Raw genomic sequence first — 9,131 nt, forward strand, 5'->3', positions numbered from 1 at the left:
GACGCTTTTCACTAGACATAGCTGAAGAGAACATAAGGACCACTTTTGCCTGGGAAACTCATTTTGGCACACTCTCTGTGCCAAAACAGAATCTGAAATCAAATTGAATTTGATGTAGAACAATGAAATGTACAGGCAATTATGAGATACCAAACATTCTTAATTTCTATTCATAGACTGTAAGATATTTGAGCATCAGGAGTTGGCATGACGTCCATTCCTTTCCCTACTGTCTGTTGATGACTGACACTGGTATAAATAGTGTTACAGGTAGGACATTAATTGAGGGTAAAGTAAGATGCAAAGATGGAAATTTCCCACAGTCCACTCAGAAACCTTAGAAGAAAATCCTGCGATAAAATGGAACTATTCTTGGTCCTACAGTAAGATCTTCTGATATTAATTATGATTTCTTCCGTAGGCCTCAGCAATTTCAGATTGAACAAATGATAAACACAACATTGAAACTCGCTTTTCTTGTTTGTGAAAGTAAGCATTTTATTAATCACTTCTGTGGTGTGTACATACCTCTGCAGTGTTTATTCTACTTGTTTCTGTGCCTACTCACTTCAGCACTGATTTTTAATGTTAAATTGTATTTCCTAGCTCTGAACAGAAACCTACATGGATACAGTTATTTTACATCATAGTAGTTAGCTTTCATCATCATATTGCCTTAGGATTTCCACCCAAGAACTGATGTAGTTCAGAAAATACTGTGATCAATCCTCTGTACTCACTACTGGTGAGCCCGCACCTTGAGTACTGTGTTCAGTCTTAGGCCCCTTACTACAAGAAAGGCATCGAGGCCCTAGTGCATGTCCAGAGAAGGGTAACAGAGCTGGTGAGGAATTTAGAATCATAGAATCATAGAAAGGCCTGAATTGAAAAGAACCATAATGATCATCTAGTTTCAACCCCCCTGCCACAGGCAGGGTTGCAAACCAGTAGACCAGGCTGCCCAGAGCCACATCCAGCCTGGCCTTGAATGCTTCCAGGGATGAGGCATCCACAAACTCCTTGGGCAACCGGTTCCAGTGCATCACCAACCTCTGTGTGAAAAACTTTCTCCTAATATCTAACCTAAACCTCCCCCGTCTCAGTTTAAAACCGTTCTCCCTTGTCCTATCACTATCCACCCTCGTAAACAGATGTCCCCCCTCCTGTTTATGTGCTCCTTTCAAATACTGGAAGGCCACAATGAGGTCTCCCCAGAGCCTTCTCTTCTCCAAGCTAAACAAGCCCAGTTCCTTCAACCTTTCTTCACAGGAGAGGTGCTCCAGCCCTCTGATAATCTTTGTGGCCCTCCTCTGGACCCGCTCCAAGAGCTCCATGTCCTTCCTGTACTGGGGGCCCCAGGCCTGGACACAGTACTCCACCAGATGGGGCCTCACAAGAGCCAAGTAGAGGGGGACAATCACCTCCCTCTCCCTTCTGGCCACTCCTCTTTTAATGCAGCCCAGAACACAGTTGGCCTTCTGGGCTGCAAGCGCACACTGCTGGCTCATGTCCAGCTTCTCGTCTACCAGGACCCCCAAGTCCTTCTCCGCAGGGCTGCTCTCAAGGAGATCTTCCTCCAGTTTGTATAAATACCTGGGATTGCCCCAACCCAAGTGCAGCACCCTGCACTTGGCCTTATTGAACCTCATTAGGTTTTCATGGGCCCACTTCTCCAGCCTGTCCAGGTCCTTCTGGATTGTCTCCCTTCCTTCCAACGTATCAACTGCACCACTCAGCTCAGTGTCATCTGCAAACTTGCTGAGGGTGCACTCGATGCCATTGTCTGTGTCACTGATGAGGATGTTGAAGAGCACCAGACCAAAGACTGACCCCCAAGGGACATGACTTGTGACTGGCCTCCACCCTGAAACAGAATCATTGATCACCAACCCATTATCTCAAGAATTCTTTAGTTTTTCCAGTCCCAGACACTTGTGGCTTGACCATGGTTCAGCACACTTGCAGTACAGCAAATATTGCAGATAAGATCATACTGCATTAGTTTTAGATTCCTACACATATGTTTTGGCTATAGGCCTAAAAGTCCATGGTTGGAAGTACTTCACAGAACTGCAGGCAACAGCACCAAACCAAAAGTTCATGCAGTGTATATGAAGATATATCTGCCACTTCAGCTTTTGAATGTTCCCTGATTCATTTTACTTATTATTTCTTATACTGCACCAAATCCTGCCCTCTGATAGGCACTTCACGTACTTCTGTGATCCTGATAGTACCAACCCATAAGCATAACTGGTTTAGACACGTTCCTGTGCATTTTCTCTAAATTGCTAAAAATAAATTAGCAATTTGTGCTACTCTGATTTTTTCTGTCCTTAATTTATTCTCTTAAGGATTCTTAGGGTTCCCTTTTAAAATACGCTCATTAAAAGTACAAGTTTCTAATTTGCAGTGTTCTCTTAACTGGAGGAGTCTGCATTTCTATAAAAACCTCTGGTATTCATAGTCTAAGATAGAACTTAACTTGGAAAAATGACACTGTTTGAGACATTGTATAATATAAGCATTAGAAAAACAAGTTCTGCAAACTTGAGCTTTAGGAAAAAAAATCTTCCACTGGTTTTCAGAAAAGTCCTGTGATAGTTAGGGGGATTTCCTGCATTTCACAAACTCATTCAAAGTTCTTTCTTGTACAGCTGAATCTAGATACCTACTGTTGGGTTAGGTGCAAAATGTAATATGTTCAAGAACAGCTGTTTTTTTTTTTTTTTTCTAACAGCTCTGATAACACATTATGTTACAAAGCATAGAGATGCGTTTTTGTTTGTTTGTTTGTTTGTTTTGTTTTGTTTTTTTGGTGGAAAAAATTATCCATAGGGAAACAGTAAAATTAAATGCTAACACTTTTTAACAATTATTAAGTGTCATCTGCTTCTCATCCATTAGGATTCAAGAGCTTTGGCACAGGCTCTATTTTAATTTCAAGAAGAGCTGACGTATTTCTTCTCATATATACCCATGTATACACACAAAAATATAATCAAAAGTAATCACACCAATGTAACATGGGCCTGTATCTGTTAAACAATACTGCATGTCAGCAACAACTGGTAGTACTTATAGACATCTCTGTTGCATTGCTCTTACGTTTTTTTGTTTTTTGTTTTTTTTTTTTTCCCAAGAATTTTCATTGCACCACATGCTACTGTTACAAGAAAACATTTCTGAGGCCTGCAGAACTAACTGAAGCAGGATGGATTTCAGTGGAAATATTTTAATTATTTAAAACTAAGGAAATGTTAAATGTTTAGTTGAATTGGATCTAGGATTTTCTGTGTCTCACAAGGTAGAGATGCTAGGAAAGAATGCCAACACAAAGAGATAGGCAACCTAGCTGGAAAACATGGTGAATTGAAGAGCTTTCCTAAAGCTTATGCTTTTTCAGAGAATATGCATTTGTCCATGTGCACAAGTCGAAATCTCCCTGGTATATTCTCATAAACTTTGATTTCTTTTGATTACATTCATAGGTGTTTCTCAAAGTTATAGCAGCTTGGAGAGGGAAAGCTGCTATATCCTTCCTCAGTTGACTCTCACTTTTGGGTTAAATAAACTCAGGTTTATTAGATTTGAGATGTACTGGTTCTGGCTCCATAGAATACATCTGCTCAGTTATTATTGTCCTACAGGCACTGGTATTGTTGAGAAGGAAACGGAAGTAAAAAAAAGCGCACCCAGACATGAGAATGTGAGGGGCATTCTCCTTCCTTTCTTTCATTACTCTTCCATGGAACAACTGTGATTCACTTCCTAAAATTGAGTATCTGGGGAGTGAATTGCAAAGAGATAAGAAGTGGTCAGGAGAGAGAGGAGTCTAAGCCTCCTCCACCTTGAAGACAGCCTTGATACTTGCTGACACAGGTCCAATTTACTGGAAGTGTGGTGTTACATCTTTTAACTTAGGTCTTACTGGAGCTTCTGAAAACATGTACCTTCAAAGGCCACACCACCTCAGGGCTTAAGGGAATGAAATTTTACTCTGATTTAGATATTTTGGAAGTTGATCAACTATTAAAGTTCAGTGGGAAATCTCATAAAATTACATATTAAACTAATAAATTAATATGGAAAGAAACAGCCATCTCTGTCTTCAGTTTTCATATTGAAGTAACATATCCAAAGATCATTTCTGTCACCCAACATAACACTAGGTGTTTTCTTAGGTTTCTATGATTAGCCAGCTTGGGACAGAACAGCTCTTGTAACATAGATTCACTCTGAGATTAACCTGCTGCTATACACCCTTCGTGGACAATGGAATCAGAATCACCAAGGTTGGAAAAGACCTCCACGTTATAGAGAGCAATAAGGTCACTTCCTCTTCTCCAGACTAAACAATCCCAGCTCTCTCAGCTGCTCTTCATAAGGCTTGTGCTTCAGGCCCCTCACCAGCTTTGCTGCCCTTCTCTAGACATTCTCCGGGGCCTCAGTGTCCTTCTTGTAGTTAGGAGCCCAAAACTGAACACAGTACTCCAGGTACGACCTCACCAGTGCTGAGTACAAAGGGATGAGCACTTCACTGTTTCTGCTGGACACACTATTTCCGATACAAGCCAGGACAGCACTGGCCTTCTTGGCCACCAGGGCACACTGCTGGGTTATGTTCAGCTGAGTGTCAATTGCCTTGGGTCCGTTTCTTCCACACAGTCTTCCAGCCACTCTGCCTCAAGGCTGTAGCGTTTCCTGGAGGTTATTGTGGCCAAAGCACACACTTGGTCTTGTTGAACTTCATCCCGCTACCTTCAGCACAGCTATCCAGCCTGCCTAGATCCCTCTGTAGGACCTTCCTATCCCCAAGCAGATTGACGCTTCCTCCCACCTTAGTGTCATCTGCAAATTTAACTGAGGGTGCACTCGATGCCCTCATCCAGGTCATCAATAAAGATACTGAACAGGACAAGCCCCAGTACTGACCTCTGGGGAGCACCACTCATGGCCAGTCACAGATGGATTTAACTCCATTCACCACCACTCTCTGGTCCCAGCCATCCAGCCAGTTCCTTACCTAGCTAAGAGTGTATATATCCAAGCTACGGGCTGCCAGCTTCTCAAGAAGAATACTGTGAGAAACAGTGTCAAAGACTTTGCTGAAGTCTAGGTAGACTACATCAACAGCCTTTCCCTCATCCATCAGGCGGGTCACTTGATCATAGGAAGGGAAGAGGTTAGTCAAACAGGAACTGCTTTTCATAGAATTGTAGAATCATAGAATTGCTCAGGTTGGAAAAGGCCTTACAGATCATCTAGGCCTGATCCCCCCATTCTTCCACACATGTCTGTAAGCTCCATCAAGATGATCTGCTCCATAACCTTACCTGGCACCAAGGTCAGGTGAAGAGGCCTGTAGTTCCTTGCATCCTCCTTACGACTCTTTTTGTTGGGGTCACATAGGCAAGCCTCCAATCCTCTGGGACTTCTGCAATTGATCAGGAATGATGATAGGTGGTGGAAAGTGGCTTGGCAATTACCTCTGCCAACACTTTCAGCACTCTTGGATGGATCCCTTCTGGCCCCATGGCCATATGATAGTCCAGGTGGAGTAGTAGGTCTCAAACTGATTCCATTTGAATCACAGGGGTTTTAAACTGTTCACCATCTAAAACTTCTAAGTCAGGGAGTAGAGTAGGCCAAGGATAAGTAGGCTGACTTTTCAAACTCTCTGGTGGTTTAGTGGTTAGGATTTGGTGCTTTCAGTGCCATGGCCTGGGTTTGATTCCCAGTCAGGGAAGAGCTGAGTTAAATCCGTAAAACATGTCTAAAATGACACATGCATTTTTGCTCCTCTGAGAAGGCAATGAGGCCAACAGCTAAGCCGAAGTGCCTCTATACCAATGTGTGCAGCATGGGAAATAAACAGGAGCTAGAAACCATGGTGCAATTGGAAAAGTATGACCTAATTGGTATCACGGAAACACGGTGGGATGAATTGCATGATTGGAATACCCTCATTGAGCACTACAGGCTTTTGAGAAGGAATAGACAGGGTAGGAGGGATGGCAGAGTTGCGCTCTATGTTAGGAGGTGGATAGATTGCGAACAGCTGTGTCTGAGGAACAGCCACAATCAGGTCAAGTGTTTGTGGGTGAAAATCAAGGATTGGTCCAGCAAAGGGCATCCAGTGGCTGGGGTCTGCTACATGCCACCTGATCAGGAGGAGGCTGTGGATGAAGTCTTCCTGCTTCAGCTGCAGGAGGTGTCGCACTCACGGGCTCTTGTCCTGATGGGGGATTTCAAGCACCCGGATATCTGCTGGGATAGTGGCATGGCAGGTGGCAGGCAATCGAGGAGGTTCCTGGAGTCTGTCAAGGACAACTTCCTAGTCCAGGTAATAGATGGACCAACACGAGGTGAAGCCTTACTGGATCTGGTGCTCACTAATGCAGAAGAGAGCGTTAGAGAGGTTAAGATTGGAGGCAGCCTGGGCTGTAGTGACCGTGCCTTTGTGGAGTCTGTGATCTGGAAGAACGCGGGCCTGGCAAAAAGCAGAGCTAGGACCCTGTGCTTTAGGAGAGAAAACTTCCGGCTGCTCAAGGAACTGCTGAGTGGGATCCCCTGGGAAACTGTCTGTCACGGAGTTACCTAGATAGATCTGTGCCCGTGACAGGGGGCCGGTAGGCTTGTGGGCCCCCCTCCCCCTTCACTTCCCGAGAAAAACGAAGCGGTGGCAACAATCTAAGAAGGAGAACTTATTTTACTAACTATGATGTTGAGATGCAAGATGACACGATACAATACAATCTAATTGGGAGTAAGTATAATAAACCAAATGGAATGAGGGAGAGAGAGCGAAAGAGCGATAGAGAGGGAGAGAGAGAGAGAGTGAGAGAGTTTCCGAAACCGAAAGCCTTACTTGATGAAGGCGCCCGGCTTGGAAAGCACACCCACTCCTCTCCCGGCAGCAAGCGAAAGTGAAGAAGCACCGCGCGCAACCAGATGACGTATCTTCCGTGATGTGTCTTCCTTCTCTGACCGTGAGGTCCTCTGGGATATGTAGTTCTTCTCTTTTGTCCATGATGTTATGATGTGGAATACCAATAGCGAAGTTACAAAACCATGACACTGTCCTTAAGGGCATGGGTACAGAACAAAGCTGGCAGCTCTTTAAGGACACCCTTCTGAGAGCGCAATGGCTCTCCATCCCCCAGCACAAAAAGTCAAGCAGGGGAGGCAGGTGGCCATCGTGGCTGTGCAAAGACCTGCAGCTTAAACTGAGGAAAAAGAGGGAAATGTACACAAAGTGGAAGCAGGGTTGTGTATCCTGGGAGGACTATAGGGCTGTTGTCCATGTGTGTAGAGATAGGATTAGGAAAGCCAAGATGCAGATGGAGCTGAACTTGGCAAGGGATGTGAAAGATAACAAGAAGGGGTTCTACAGGTACACAGGCAGGAGGAGATAGGACAAGGAGAGTGCTTCCCCTCTGAGGAAAGGTAATGGGGAGCTGGCTTCCTCACACACAGAAAAAGCTGAGGTACTCAATGAGTGCTTTGCCTCAGTCTTCATGCGTGGTCAGACTTTCCATTTCTGCTAGGACCATGAGGCTCTAGGTGAGAATGTGGGGAGTGGTTTCTGTCCCACTGTAAAAGTGGAAATAGTCCAAGTCCTCATGAAATTGAACGTGTATAAGTCCATGGGGCCGGATGATATCCATCCCAGGGTTCTGAAACATGGCTGATGTCGTTGCTGAGCTGCTCTCCATCATATTTGAAAAATCATGGCTGTCAGGTGAAGTTCCTGGTGACTGGAAAAAGGGAAACATTACTCCTATTTTTAAGAAAGGGAGAAAGGAAGACTCAGGGAACTACAGGCCGGTGAGCCTCACCTCTGTGCCTGGGAAGATCATGGAGAAGATCCCCCTAGAAGCTATGTTAAGGCACATATGAGATAAAGAGGTTATTTGAGACAGCCAGTATGGCTTCACCAAGGGCAAATTGTGCCTGACCAATCTGGTGACCTTCTATAATGGAGTGATGATTTCAGTAGACATGGAAAGGGTGGTGGATGCCATCTATCTGGACTTCTGCAAGGCTTTTGACATGGTCCCTCATCACATCCCTCTCTCTAAGTAGGAGAGGTGTGGATTTTATGGATGGACTGTTCAGTAGATTAGGAATTGGCTGGCTAGACACAGCCAAAGTGTTGTGATCAATGGTTCTGTGTCAGGGTGGAGGCCAGTCACAAGTCATGTCCCTTGGGGTCAGTCTTGGGACCGGTGCTCTTCAACATCCTCATCAGTGACACAGACGAAGGCATCGAGTGCACCCTCAGCAAGTTTGCAGATGACACCAAGCTGAGTGGTGCAGTCGATACGTTGGAAGGAAGGGAGGCAATCCAGAAGGACCTGGACAGGCTGGAGAAGTGGGCCCATGAAAACCTAATGAGGTTCAATAAGGCCAAGTGCAGGGTGCTGCACTTGGGTTGGGGCAATCCCAGGTATTTATACAAACTGGAGGAAGATCTCCTTGAGAGCAGCCCTGCGGAGAAGGACTTGGGGGTCCTGGTAGACGAGAAGCTGGACATGAGCCAGCAGTGTGCGCTTGCAGCTCAGAAGGCCAACTGTGTTCTGGGCTGCATTAAAAGAGGAGTGGCCAGAAGGGAGAGGGAGGTGATTGTACTGTGTCCAGGCCTGGGGCCTCCAGTACAGGAGGGACACGGAGCTCTTGGAATGGGTCCAGAGGAGGGCCACAAAGATGATCAGAGGGCTGGAGCACCTATATTTCACCTTAATATATTTGTGAAAAAGTTTTTTTGATCTCTTTTGCCCCAGTAGCCAGCTTGAGTCCAAGCTGAGCTTTTGCCTTTCCCATTTTCTCCCTGCACATCCAAACAACTTCTTTGTACTCTCCTATAGTTGCCCACCCCTTCTTCCACAGGAGGTAGATTCTCTTTTTCTCCTGGAGCCTCAGGAAAAGCTCCCTGTCTGTCCACACCAGTCTTCTTCCCTGCCAGCTTATCTAACAGCATGGGAGGACAGCCTGCTCCTGTGCCTTTAAGACTTCCTTTTTGAGGAACAACCAGCCTTCCTGGACCTCTCTAACCTACAGGACTGAATCCCAAGGGACCCTCCCAATCAGTGTCTGAACAATTCAAAGTCTGCCCTCCAGAAGTCCAA

This window comes from Gallus gallus, chromosome Z (assembly GCF_016699485.2).
Source record: "Gallus gallus isolate bGalGal1 chromosome Z, bGalGal1.mat.broiler.GRCg7b, whole genome shotgun sequence".
Classification (NCBI taxonomy): domain Eukaryota; kingdom Metazoa; phylum Chordata; class Aves; order Galliformes; family Phasianidae; genus Gallus; species Gallus gallus.